Below are 15,810 nucleotides of genomic sequence, written 5' to 3' on the forward strand. Positions count from 1 at the left end.
TTCCGGAGCATAGATACATGAAAAACCGGATGAACTCCTGATAGACTGGGAGGCAAGTCAAGCTCATAAGCAACCTCCCCAACTTGTCCCAACACCTCAAATGGGCCTATAAATCTTGGGCTCAATTTCCCCTTTTTCCCAAATCTCATGATTCCCTTTATCGGCGAAACTTTCAAGAGAACTTTTTCACCTACCATAAATGATAAATCACGCGCTTTCTGATCTACGTAACTCTTCTGTCCAGACTATGCTGTACGAAGTCGCTCCTGAATTAACTTTACCTTTTCTATGGCAGCTTTCACCAAATTAGTACCATATAACGTAGACTCACGGGGCTCAAACCATCCGATGATCGAACGATATCGCCGACCATATAAAGCCTCAAATGGAGCCATCTCGATGTTGGATTGGTAACTGTTATTATAAGCAAACTCGGCCAAGGGTAAGAAATGATCCCACTGACCTCCAAAGTCAATCACACATGCCCTGGGCATATCCTCCAAAATCTGAATTGTCCGCTCCGACTACCTGTCGGTCTGCGGATGAAAGGTTGTGTTGAGCTCTACACGGGTCCCCAATTCACTCTGTACTGCTCTCCAGAAATGTGAAGTAAACTGAGGGCCTCTATCTGATATGATAGAAATTGGCACACCGTGCAATCGAAATATCTCCTGAATATATATCTGGGCCAACCTCTCTGAATATACGTAGTCACAACAGGAATAAAGTGTGCCGACTTGGTCAACCTATCAACAATGACCCAAACTGCATCAAACTTATGCAAGGTCCGTGGCAACCCAACTACAAAGTCCATAGTGATGTGTTCCCATTTCCACTCTAGTATAGTCATCTGCTAAAGTAGGCCACCTGGCCTCTGGTGCTCATATTTAACTTGTTGGCAATTTAGACACCTAGCTACATATTCAACTATGTCCTTTTTCATTCGTCGCCACCAATAATGTTGCCCCAGGTCACGATACATCTTCGTAGCACCTGGATGAATAGAATACCGAGAACTGTGTGCCTCCTCTAGGATATTTTTCCTCAGTCCATCTACATTAGGAACACATAGACGATCCTGGAGTCGCAGAACACCATCCGCTCCAATAATAACTTCGTTGGCACCACCCCGTAGTACTGTTTCTTGAAGAACCATGGATCATCATACTGGCGAGCCTTGATCTGTTCAAATAGTGAAGACTGAGCTAAAACACATGCAAAAATTTGGCTGGGCTCTGAAATATGCAGCCGCACAAGTCTGTTGGCCAAAGACTGAATATCCAAAGCTAATGGCCTCTCCTCTGCTGAAATGAAAGCCAAACTACCCATACTCCCCGCCTTTCTACTCAAGGCGTCTGCAACCACATTTTCTTTGCCCGGATGATATAGGATAGTAATATCATAATCTTTCAGTAATTCCAGCCATATGCGCTGCCTCAAATTTAGGTCCCTCTTCTTGAACAAATGTTGCAAACTGCAATGATCAGTGTAAACTTCACAAGACACCCCATAAAGATAATACATCCAAATCTTAAGAGCATGAAGAATCGCAGCTAACTCCAAATCATGCACTTGATAATTCTTCTCGTGGGGCTTCAACTGACGTGAAGCATGTGCAATAACTCGCCCTTCCTGCATCAATACACAACCCAAGCCAACGCGTGAAGCGTCACAATACACTGTATACATCCCCGAACCGGAAGGCAACACTAACACTGGTGTTGTAGTCAATGCTGTCTTGAGCTTCTGAAAGCTTACATCACAATCATTGGACTATCGGAATGGAACACCCTTCTGGGTTAATTTGGTCAAAGGTGCTGCAATAGATGAAAAACCTTCCACGAACCGACGAAAATAACCTACTAAACCTAGGAAACTCCTGATCTCAGTCGCCGAAGTGGGACGATGCCAATTTTGAACTGCCTCAATTCTTTTGGGATCAACCTTAATACCCTCGCCCGATATAATATGCCCCAAAAATGCTACAGACTCTAGCCAAAACTCATATTTAGAGAACTTAGCATATAGCTTTTGTTCCCGTAGCGTTTGAAGCACCACTCTCATATGTTGCTCATGCTCCTCCTTGTTGCGCGAGTAGATCAAGATGTCATCAATGAAGACAATGACAAATGAATCAATATATGGCCTGAATACCTTGTTCATCAAATCCATAAACGCTGTCGGGGCATTAGTTAACCGAAGGACATCACTAGAAATTCATAATGACCATATCTAGTCCGGAAAGTATTCTTCGGAACATCCGAATCCCGGATCTTAAACTGATGGTACCCCAACCTCAAGTCGATCTTAGAGAATACCCTAGCACCCTGCAACTGGTCAAATAGATCATCAATACGCAGCAATGGGTACTTGTTATTAATAGTGATCAATTGTCGATAATCGATACACATCCGTATAGTACCATCCTTCTTCTTCCCAAATGATACTGGTGCACTGCAAGGCGATACACTCGGTCTAACGAACCCTTTGGCTAGTAACTCCCCAAGTTGTTCTTTCAATTCTTTAAATTCTTTCAGAGCCATGTGATACGGTGGGATAAATATAGGCTGGGTATCTGGAGCCAAGTCAATACAGAAATAAATATCACGACCAGGTGACATGCCCGGAAGATCTGAAGGAAATACATCGGAGAACTCCCGAACTACAGGCACTGAATCAATAGTCAGAGTCTCTGCAGTAGTATCTCGAACATAGGCTAGATAAGCCAAGCAACCCTTCTCAACCATGTGTGGAGCCTTCATAAAAGAAATAACCAGATTAGATGTACTAACAGACGAACCCTTCCACTCCAACCTAGGAAATTCTGGAATAGCCAAGGTAAAAGTCTTGGCATGGCAATCTAAGATGGCATGATATGGAGATAACCAGTCCATGCCTAGGATAATTTCAAAATCGGTCATCTCAAGTAATATGAGATCTGCTCTAGTTTTATAACCACAGAATGTAATAATACAGGACTGGTAGATCTGATTCACAATAACAGAATCGCCCACAGGAGTGAACACATAAATGGGAGTACTCAAGGACTCAAGGGAAACACCTAGGAAATGAGCAAATAGAGATAACACATAGGAATATGTAGATCCTGGATCAAATAATACGGAAGCATCTTTGCCGCAAACAGAAATAATACATGTAATCAAGGCATCTGAGGCCTCTGCATATGGTTTGGCCGGAAAAGCATAGGACCGAGCTGGAGTACCAACTGGCTGGCCTCCGACTGACTGACCTCCACTTCTAGGACGACCCCTACCCACCTGTCCTTGACCTCTTGGTGGTCGGACGACTGGTGGAGCAACTGGTGCGGTAATTATAGGCTGTTGACCCTGCTGCACTGGTCTACCCCGAAGTCTAGGGCAGAATCTCCGTATGTGACTGGGATCCCCACATTCGTAACAACTCTTAGGTACAATGGGATATTGACTAAGAATCTGGCCCTGGTGACCTGAATACCCACCGGAAGAACCCTGAATAGCTGGTGGGCGATAAGAACTCTCTGGTATAGCACTGAAATAAGATCGCACTGGAGCACCCCGAGGAGGCAGTGGTGCTGGATATGGGGACCTGCTAGATTGCCCTCTCCCGAACTAACCTCTGAACTCTCCAGAATGCCTAAACCGCTTATCTCTCATAACCTGCTCTCGGTGTCACAACCAAAAATCTCACCCGTCGTGATGGTGCCTATCTCAATACTAGGCAAGCCTAAAATTTTAATAAACTACAATTTTTCTTAAGTTTGAAAATATAATATTTCAATAAAATCCACAAATCTTACAATTACCGATACAACCACTCCCAAAACTTGGTGTCACTGAGTACATGAGCATCTAATTTGAATACAATTCTGGAAAATACGGTCTATAATAGTCTGAGACCGAATACAATAAACAAGGAGATAGGGAAGAAGAGACAAGGTCTGCGAAACACGGCAACTACCTCTGAATCTCCAAAAACGTCAACTGTGCGAGAGAATCAACACCCGCTATGATCGGGAATACCTGGATCTACACACGAAGTGCAGGATGTAGTATGAGTACAACCAACTCAGTAAGTAACAATAATAAATAAAGAACTGAAGATAGTGACGAGCTACGCAGCTACAGTTCATATTCAGTAGTTCCAACAAAGAATAGACATGCTTTTAAATCTGGCAGTTTAATGTCAAATCAATTTTTATACAGTTCATGTTCATGTAATCCATATATAAAATCTTTCAGAGATTTCACAACAATAACAGATAGCAACTAGGTGCAACAGCAAATGGAAATCAAGTACAACCCCTCAGGACAAAAATCACTCATTGGGCTCCCAGCCTTCATCACTCATTGGGCTCCCAGCCCGCATCACTCACACTCAATGGGTACCCGCGCTCACTGGAAGTGTACAGACTCCGGAAGGGCTCCTATAGCCCAAGCTCTATAATCTGCACTGACAACTCACGTGCTGCACGGACAACTCATGTGCCATAATATAAATATCTGGATCCGCACGGCCAACTCACGTGATGCACGGCCAACTCACGTGCTATAGTATAATATAAGGATCCACACGACCAACTCACGTGCTATAGTATAATATAAGGATCCACACAACCAACGCACGTGCTATAGTATGATATAAGGATCTGCACGGCCAACTCACGTGCTATAGTATGATATAAGGATCTGTACGGCCAACTCACGTGCTATAGTATAATATTTCACAATCAAGCCCTCGGCCTCACTCAGTCATAAAGCTCTACAGTCTCTCGGGCTCTCAACAATCATGAAATCAGCCCAAACAATAATGATATGACACATCAATAATGAATAATAGAGACTAAGACAAATTAATCAAGTAAACTGTGACTGAGTACAAAACAATAATTTTAGCAGATAATTCAACATGTACACGACCTCTGTGGGTCCCAACAATACCAACATATATCCTAAACATGGTTTCTAACATGACTTATAGCCGAATTTTCACAACACATAATTTTCACAACACATAATTATCAACAAGTTATTCGACTTTACAGTTTTCATGGGACGGACCAAATCACAATCCCTTCGGTGCATGCCCACACGCCCATCACCTAGCATGTGCATCACCTCCAAAATAATCACATGATACAAAATTCGGGGTTTCATACCCTCAGGACCAGATTTAAAACTGTTACTTACCTCAAACCGCGTAATTCTTTTTTCCGTTATGCCCTTGCCACGAGAGTTGATCTTCGAAATACTCGTATATAGCCACAATTAATTCGATTAAGTCAATACCAATTTTTGTAATTAATTCCATAAGGAGATACTAATTTCTTTTCCAATAAAATCCGAAATTAACTCAAAAATCGCCCATGGGACCCATGTCTTGGAACCCGACAAAAGTTACAAAATATGAATGCCCATCCAACCACGAGTCCAACCATATAAATTTTACTAAATTCTGACATCAACTCGACCCTCAAATCTTCAATTAAAATCTATGAAGATTTCTACCATTTTCAAACCAATCTTTACCCATTTGAACTTAACAATCTTTCACAACCTTATTGGTATGTATAAATAATACTCTTACACTCAAGAATTATACTATTAATCACCTATCTTTACTCCAAACCCGAAATTGAAGAATTGGGGAAAGAAATTATTACCTCTTTGAAGCCCTAGCAAGATCCTTGTGAAATCTTCAAACCTTGAACAAAAATTGATGGATAAATGACTAAGTCTTCACTTTCTCTCTCTAAAATGCTCTCACTTCTCTCTAAAATATCAGATGAAACCCTTCAAAATGACCCCCAATCGTGTTTTATAAGAATAGGGTTGGGTTTATAAAACAAGAAAAATTAAGCCTTGAAACACACTATGTGGTCGCATATGCGACCGCATAACGCTTCCGCTGCTCGCAAAATGGCCGCGAAATGTGGCCTCCGGAATTGGGCAAGGCTGCCTCAGTATGCGGTCATTATGTGGTCCACAGACCTGTTCTGCGGTCGCATAATGCACCGCATAATTGATCTGCAGTCACATAATTCGTCGCGAATTTTTCTACATACTTGCCCCTCTCCTGATCCACTTTGCGACCATTATTCGGTCCGCTGAGTGATTCTGCGACCGCATAGTGGTCGCATAAATGACCCTTTTTCCGGCAAAATTTTTTCTTTACACATCGGTGCATTGTTCAACCCAAAAAGCCCGAGAAAAACCTTAATTTCCTTAGCAAAATTTCTCCAGGGTCATTACACATGAGTCAATATCCGGTCAACTATTTTAACTTAAGCTTCCAATATGAAAATTCATTCTTCCAAGCTAACTCTGAAATACCTTAAAACCAAAACCGACAATTCACACAAGTTATAATACCACGTAGGAAGTTATTCAAGACTTCAAATAGTTGAAAGGAGCGTAAATGCTCAAAACGACCGGTCGGGTCGTTACAATCTCCCTCACTTAAACATACGTTCGTCCTCGAACATGCCAAGAGTTGTTCTTAACCCTCAAATCTCTATTCCACCTTACCACGCACATACCCAGGGTGATCCCACGCCACCCTATTCCGTGTAAATTGTATAGGCCTGACAACACAACATAAATAAATAAAATAAAATAAAATAAAATAATCATTACTTCAACCTTAGCCAATAAACCTTGGAATTCAATTTCCAACATTCAGAATTTCTTTTCAAGATCTGAATCCAAGATCAACATGTTGTATGAGTCTGAACAAGTTGTATTGAGCCAGAACCATAACCCCAGATATAATCACTTAACATACTACACAACTCATATGCTCGCAACACCATTTTCTATCACATTAACTACTCCAAAGTAACCCGGCAATAGTATTAAACCCCATATCAAACAAAACCTCGTTCTAAAACTTCCGCACAATGTGGATAATGAATGAAACACGCAGAAATTTCAAGGCTCCTTATCAGATCAACAAGTAATGGAGCTCTCTTGCCCCAACAAGAACCATAATCACTTTCTAAGCCGAATTTCAATATTATCCTCCCGAAAATAACGTTTCAAACCTGATAGTACTCATTCTAGGTCCAATGACCTTATATTATTAAACACAACTATCCCACGGACATGCCGCATCAATATAACTCCAGCCACCACTGCGACATCCGTGTACCCAAATATGGGAGATGTCTCCAGGAAGAGAACCATATTGCAAGTTCAACAAGCACCACCACAACCACAATGTTACAACCAACTCCTCAATTTCATGAAGAGGATAACCATAGGTGCATGTACACAATTCCTCAAATACGCTGCTCATGTAATTTTTATCGTAGAGGAAGGAAAGTAATGAAATCAGATAAATTATCAAAGAAATAAAATTTCCACACACGACACGGACAACTCACGTGCTAGTAATATGAATCGCCCGGCATGGTCACAGGCCTCCAGTCCCAGCATATCATACAGGAGCAATTAAACAAGTACACTTGTATATGATAATGAAATAAGATTCTCATGCTCCTGGACTGGTATAAATAGCACGCCATAGTATAAGCATGTGCAAAGTCTGCTATCACACTCTAAATCGGCAAGTTAACGCGGAAATAGTAACTACCCCATTTATTCAGGGAATCATCTTCTTTGTAACATCAAATATAGCCCAGATAGTTCTCAACAAAGGTATGAATACGGAAAACGTTATAACTTTACACTTAGCAGCCCACTCTAGGCATATTATAGCCTAAGCATTCTTCTGAGTATGAATACTTACTCTAATGCCCGCACATTGGCTCAAACCTCACATATATGTGCACTCATAGCGCATAGCTATCACAAATAGTTAACGCAACTAGCGCCTCCACTGAGTTAAAATAAAATACTCACATCAAACAGGCCGCAACCCAAAACAATATACTTATGAGAACTCTGGGTCTCCAAATTCATCAAACACATGAATCACCGTAACTGATCCCAACTCCAGCACTAGAATGACTAACACATATTCCATTCACGATCTTCCCATAAGGAATACTTTCATAATTCTTCCGTGCCATATAGCGATAATTTGAATATCAGTAGTCTATCAACCAGGTGAGTACTGCAATACCAATGAACATCCGTAAGTCAAAACACAATGCTCCTTTTGAAATGCGCACCCTTCTCAGGGATTACCGAGCAGTTATAACATTCATCTAATTATCTGAAATTGACCATTCTGTCCAAAATTCGTGATCTTCCTTTCAAGAATGAACTACCACCTTGTACATATAAATCTTAATCCCGCACCACACACCACATCTATCATGTCATCATGTGACAAGCGCGAGAATCTCATTATCAACTTTGGGTAACCAACAAATTACATACCCGGTCATTTCGTAGCGTTCATCTTGCTTCTTTCCAGGAGGAATTCATAATACACAATAGATTTCCCACACCAGTAGAAAATATCTGGTTCAAACCATGGTAGAAACATTCAAGAACACTTTGAAATCTGTTTGCACATAACCAATCTATCAAAACTGAATTCGTCTAACTCGACCAAGCCACGTGGGTTACCAAACCCAAGTATATTGCCACCAAAACATCTGTAGAGTCTCACCACATCATAATTACCCCCAAAAGAGCCGGGCATGCCATTACCATACTGGTCTCGCCTACTACCCAGTGGTCCTGTTTACTTGAGTTTCTTCTGACATATCCTCAAGTTAATACTTCTCCTTATCAGAACTACACGATCCTTACCCAAAGCTCACTACCAAACATCCTAACATAAAATTGTTTCGCCCTAATGCCCATAAGTTCTTATATTTTTCTTAAGCACCTCCATAATACCCCAACCGTAACACTCACTCTGAAAATACCTTATGCGAATTTAAAATTGTTCCTCTTTCCTTTCTTATACTGAAATATAGAATCCATAGTCAAACAGAATTACCGCACGTCCTGATACCATCCAATGTAAACAACTGATTCTAGTGATATACAAATTCGAATTTTTTTTAATTTCCACATATACATTTTGAATCCATTAAAACCCTCTCGAGAGTCATCCACTCTACTCAAATCTAATTTACTCTGCCCCAAACGGGTCGAAATACATGTGCTCCTTTAGCACAATCAACAATCAAATAAGTAACCCTGCCTTATCACGACCAATTGAATTCATACTTCGTGTGCACTATAAATAACAATTTAATCATTCCATAATTTTCATGTTTTCATAAAGTGCAATGTAACCCATATCCAGGAATTCCTTTACTCGAGTCATCCTCGATCTCAACCTCTGCAAGTCATAACTAATCCACAAGTATGCCTCATACCAAACCTAAAATTTAGCACATAACCATGAAACCAAATTGTCAATAGCACACTCCCTCACTTAGCCTTAAGCTGCAATTATATAAATTAGAACCCGCAAGGATTTCTCCTTCTCAATTACCAAGATCTCGCACTATTAACCCGCCAAATTTCTCGAAGTCTTTTGTTAAGCTTTTCATGAACATTCTGAATCGCCAGCCACAGTCACACACTCGACCTCTTACCGGTTAGCAAGTAATATTCCTCGCAAAAGCTTCATCAACATCACGCCACCGCTAACTGCTTACAAGAAATAATCCACCTGTGGAATTCCTTACCGACATATTCCAACGACACTGCACTGGGTGCAACAACCACGTAATCAATAAATTCTCCTGAGCTCATGCTCTCCCACCATTTGTATAAGTCTGTACTTTCCTATTTGACATCAACTGAAAGTTCAACAATACCTTCTGAACTCAAGTCATATTGCGCTTGAAACGATAATCAGATCTTCGCATTCCTCTTCATTTCAAAACAAACTCCTTTCTTCCATATTCAATCTTTCTTCGTACAGTAACCATCACTCCAAATAAAGTCCGTAGGCCATATCACATTCTATCATGATTCCAAACCGTTCTACACTTTCTCAAGGCGCGTGACTACCCTACCACATAATCCATATGCTAATTTGTCACTCTTACTTCGGTTAAACCATCTCCTTTAAGCAACTTCTCAACCTCTACTTCTCCTACTTGACCTGCTAGTACTTCAACCGCCGCGAAACACTTCCCGTCATGTTTTCCCTCATACTTTGCTACCCGACTGTTGCATCAAGTCAAAATATATCTCTGTCGCACTTGAACTAATAAAATGTTACCGGCTCTAATCCTCTTCGAAGATCATCCTTCTTGAGCCATCAACATTAGAAATTCCCATTCGCAGCCACAATTATTACACAATTACTTACTCTTCTTGAGTCCAAACTCATTGACAAGACATGAGAATTTAATTTGTCCCACGATTTAACAATGTGAAAGAACCTTCAATACACTCACAAAGCCATTCCATTGCTCATCGAGCCTCAAATTCCACTCATAGGGACATTACCGGACATATGAGTCCAAATGTACAGGCTACAACTGAAGCTACCGAGTCTAAGCTACGGTCTACACCTGGCCTCAAGTCCTCCAGACTGGCCCATCACCAAAACACAGAATACACATCTTGAACCTCGTTCATAGAATCCCAAGCCGGCGATGCACCGCTGATACCAAACGCTCATATGCAAATACGAAATGCGTGGAAGGAATTCAAAGAGTTATGTTTCAAGCTAAATCAATTTCGCACGATAGAATACAAGAAAGTGAAATTTTCCTAAGGGTTCTGTAGCCTCTCGAAGATAAGTACAGACGTCTCCGTACCGATCCGCAAGACTCTACTAAACCTGCTCATGACTCATGAGACCTATGTCACCTAAAGCTCTGATACTAACTTATCACGACCCAAAATCGCACCCGTCGTGATGGTGCCTATCTCAATACTAGGCAAGCCAAAAATCTCAATAAACCACAATTTCTCTTAAGTTTGAAAATATAATATTTCAATAAAATCCACAAATCTTAGAATTACCAATACAACCACTCCCAAAACCTGGTGTCACTGAGTACATGAGCATCTAATCTGAATAAAAGTTTGGAAAATACGTTCTATAATAATCTGAGATCGAATACAATAAACAAGAAGATAGGGAAGAAGAGACAAGGTCTACGAAACAAGGCAGCTACCTCTGAATCTCCAAAAACGTCAACTGTGCAAGAGAATCAACACCCGCTATGACCGGGAACACCTGGATCTGCACGCGAAGTGCAGGGTGTAGTATGAGTACAACCAACTTAGTAAGTAACAATAATAAATAAAGAACTGAAGATAGTGACGAGCTACGTATCTACAGTTCATATTAAGTAGTTCCAGCAAAGAATAGACATGCTTTCAAATCTGGAAGTTTAATGTTAAATCAATTTTTATACAGTTCATGCTTATGTAATCCATATATAAAATATTTCAGAGATTTCACAACAATAACAGATAGCAACTAGGTGCAACAACAAATGAAAATCAAGTACAACCTCTCAGGACAACAATCACTCACTGGGCTCCCAGCCCTCATCACTCGTTGGGCTCCCAGCCCTCATCACTCACACTCAATGGGTACCCGCGCTCACTGGGGGTGTACAGACTCCGGAGGGGCTCCTACAGCCGAAGCGCTATAATCTGCACGGACAACTCACGTGCTGCACGGATAACTCACGTGCCATAATATAAATATCTGGATTCGCACGGCCAACTCATGTGATATAGTATAATATAAGGATCCGCACGGCCAACTCACGTGCTATAGTATGATATAAGGATCCGCACGGCCAACTCACGTGCTATAGTATGATATAAGGATCTGCATGGCCAACTCACGTGTTGCACGTCCAACTCACGTGCTATAGTATTATATTTTACAATCAGGCCCTTGGCCTCACTCAGTCATACAGCTCTACAGTCTCTCGGGCTCTCAACAATCATGAAGCCTGCCTAAACAATAATGATATGACACATCAATAATGAACAATAGAGACTGAGATAAATTAATCAAGTAAACTGTGATTGAGTACCAAACAACAATTTAAGCAGATAATTCAACATGTACACGACCTCTGTGAGTCCCAACAATACCAACATATATCCTAAACATGGTTTCTAACATGACTTATAGTTGAATTTCCACAACACATAATTATCAACAAGTTATTCGACTTTACAGTTTCCACGGGACAGACCAAATCACAATCCCCTTGGTGCATGCCCACACGCCCGTCACCTAGCATGTGTGTCACCTCCAAAATAATCACCTGATATAAAATTCGGGGTTTCATACCCTCAGGACCAGATTTAAAACTGTTACTTACCTCAAACCACGTAATTCTTTATTCCGTTATGCCCTTGCCACGAGAGTTGGTCTCCAAAAGCCTTGTATCTAGCCACAATTAATTTGATTCAGTCAATACCAATTATTGTAATTAATCCATAAGGAGATACTAATTGTTTTTCCAATAAAATCCGAAATTAACTCTAAAATGCCAGTGGGACCCACATCTCGGAACCAGACAAAATTTACAAAATATGAACGCCCATCCAATCACAAGTCCAACCATCAAATTTCACTAAATTCCGACATTAACTCGACCCTCAAATCTTCACTAAATATGACCGCATAATGGTCGCATAAATGACCCTTTTTCCGGAAAAAATTTTCCTTTACATATCGGTGCATTGTTCAACCCAAAACATCCGAGCCGTGGCGAGCCAGCTCGCCGCGAGAAATTTCTATAATCTTTGTACTAATTGATCTACCTCGGCACCACAAAACCTTAATTTCCTTAGCAAAATTTCTACGGGGTCGTTACACATGAGTCAATATCCGGTCAACTATTTCAACTTAAGCTTCCAACATGAAAATTCATTCTTCCAAGCTAACTCTGAAATACCTTAAAACCAAAACCGACAATTCACACAAGTCATAATACCTCGTAGAAAGTTATTCAAGACTTCAAATAGTTGAAAGGAGCGTAAATGCTCAAAACGACCGGTCGGATCATTACACTCGGCTACGCTGACGCACACCCTCAATCCTCCAGGCTATCTCCATGACTAGCTCAAAAGAAGTATCCATCTCATCCTCTCGAGCCATAGTGGCCTGAATGCCAGTATTTAAACCCGCAACAAACCTCCGCACTCTCTCCTCCTCAGTAGGGAGTATCATAAGTGCATGGAGAGATAACTCAGAGAATCTCGCCTCATAATAGGTCACTAACATCTGACCCTGCTGGAGCTGCTCAAACTGAAACCGCAACTCTTCCCTCTAAAAGGGTGGAATATATCTATCCAGGAAGATATGGGTGAACGTGTCCCAAGTTATGGGAGGAGAATCTACTGGTCTGCCAAGAAGATAAGACTTCCACCATCTACGTGCTCTGCCCTCTAGCTGAAAAGTAGCAAAGTCAACCCCATGAGACTCCAATATCCTCATGTTATACAGTCTATCATTGCACCGATCAATGAAATCCTGGGGATCCTCATGTCGCTCACCCCCAAAGACTGGAGGATGAAGTCTAGTCCATCTGTCCAATAGTTTCTGCGGATCAGCGGCTGCAGCTGGCCTGGGCTCAGGTGTAGCTGCTGCCACTGGCTGGGCTCCACCCACGGGTAGTGCACCCTGGGTCTAATATACAGCAGCTGCCTGCCCATGAGCCTGTGCGGTCGGAGTCTGTGCTCCCCCGCCCGCCTGAGATGTGGCTGGGTCTGCCGTAAATAAATCGGCCTAAGTCATAGTGTCCATGAACCGCAGCATACGACCCATGACATCCTGAAATCCCGGTGCAGATGTGAAATCCACCGGAGCTGGCTCTGCCACAGGCACCTCATCTTGTTCCTCAATAATGAGGTTCTCTACTGGACCCATTGGCGGCATAACTTGAACAGTCCTAGGACGTCCTCGCCCTCTACCACAGGCTGGAGCCCTCCCTCGGCCTCTAGCAACTGGGGGAGTAGCTCTTCCATGGTCTGAAACCTCATTAGAATGCGTTCTCACCATCTGTGAGAGAATAAGAGAAGATATTTAGTACTACATCAATTGCACGATAGAATATGAAAAAGGTAGTTTCCTAACACCCTATAGCCTCTCGAAGATAAGTACAGACGTCTCCATACCGATCCGCAAGATTCTATTAGGTCTGCTCATAACTTGTGAGACCTACGTGAACCTAGTGCTCTGATACCATGTTGTCACGATCCAATTTCACCTAAAGGTCGTGATGGAGCCCAACACTACAGCTAGGCAAGCCAGCTAATAAGTTAAGCATATATCAATTATTTTCAGAATAATTTTCGAAGTAATTTTATTATTTTACTAGCAATATTAAAGAAAATAGAAAAGATACCGATTAATGTAAATTCAAGAAATAATACATATCCAAATTTGACCAGTGTGTGTGCCAAGACCGGGTGTCACAAGTGTATGAGCATCTAGTAGATTATACAAAATTATAAAGACTGTCTGAAATGAAGTAGACAGAATAAAATTCCCAGAAGAGGCGCTACTTGCTGCAGAACGGCTCAGAAAGCAACTCACCACTAAGCCTCTGGATAACGCGGGTGCGCGCCGATAAGTCCAACAATAGCACCTGTCTCAGGTCCTGTACAAAAAGTACAGCAAGTGTAGTATGAGTACGTAAACAACGTGTACCCAGTAAGTATCAAGCCTAATCCCGAAGAAATAGAGACGATGATGGCCGACTTTGACACTCACTAAGGGTCAATAATAATAATTAAAATAAAACTAGAATATCTAAATCAACATGATTCACAGAGTTAACAATAATTTTATTTAACCAGCAGAAATAATTAAATTCCTTCAAATGCGATAATTTCGAATTTATTAATTAAATTCACAACTATAATAAATAGCAAAGTATCGAGAAATTATTATTATTATTAGGAATGATTTCTGCCGAGGTCGTACGGCCCGATCCAGAGTGTCGTGTACATTGCCGAGGGACGTGCGACGCAATCCATAGATGCATCTATACTGCCGAGGCATTCGGCCCGCTCCACAAGAAAAGAGGATATTTTCTTATGTACCTCCGGAAGGAGAGTATATTTATTAATATCAATTCGAGAGGATGAATAATATTTTTTAACAATTAATTAATTTAAACAGAAAATTAAGCATATGAGATTTTCAACTTTTATTATTTTTCCCTAACAATTCACAATATATATATATAATTTTAATTAAACAAAGAATACAATTTATACAAGTAATTCATGATTTGAGTCCTAAACTACCCGGACTTTAGCATAAATAGTAGCTACGCACGAACTCTCATCACCTCATGCGTACGTAGCCCCCGCAATTTAGCATAATTATTTAATTTAATCACCTATGGGGTAAATTCTCCCTCACAAGATTAGACAAGAGACTTACCTTGTCTCAAAGTCCACTTTCCGATTACCACGTCACCTTAAATTCTCAATTCGATGCCGAAAAATCCGAAACTATCCAAATGTTATACAAAATAGTTAATACATGTTCAATAATTCGAATTTAGGCTATTAAATAAATTACCCAACCCAAAATGGTAAAATTCCTAAAATTTATCCCGTGCCACGTGCCCGGATTCCGGACATTTTCGGATAAAAATGTTATCCATAATCTCAAGAACTCAAATATATAATTTCTATCCAATTCCATAACCATTTTCGTAATTAAAAATCTTATTTTTATAAAAATCTAGGTTTTTCATCTAAACCTTTGATTTCTAAGATTTACAAGTTATAATCTACCCATAATCTATGTATTTAACTCAAAGTATGTAGAATTAACTTACCTCCAAGTTGTTAGTTGAACTCCCCTCTCAAAAGCTCTGAAATTGCCCGAAAATGGGCTCAAAATGTCTGAGCCCTAATTTTTAATCATTCTTCC

The sequence above is a fragment of the Nicotiana tabacum genome, chromosome 9 (genome assembly GCF_000715075.1).
Source record: "Nicotiana tabacum cultivar K326 chromosome 9, ASM71507v2, whole genome shotgun sequence".
In the NCBI taxonomy this organism is placed as follows: domain Eukaryota; kingdom Viridiplantae; phylum Streptophyta; class Magnoliopsida; order Solanales; family Solanaceae; genus Nicotiana; species Nicotiana tabacum.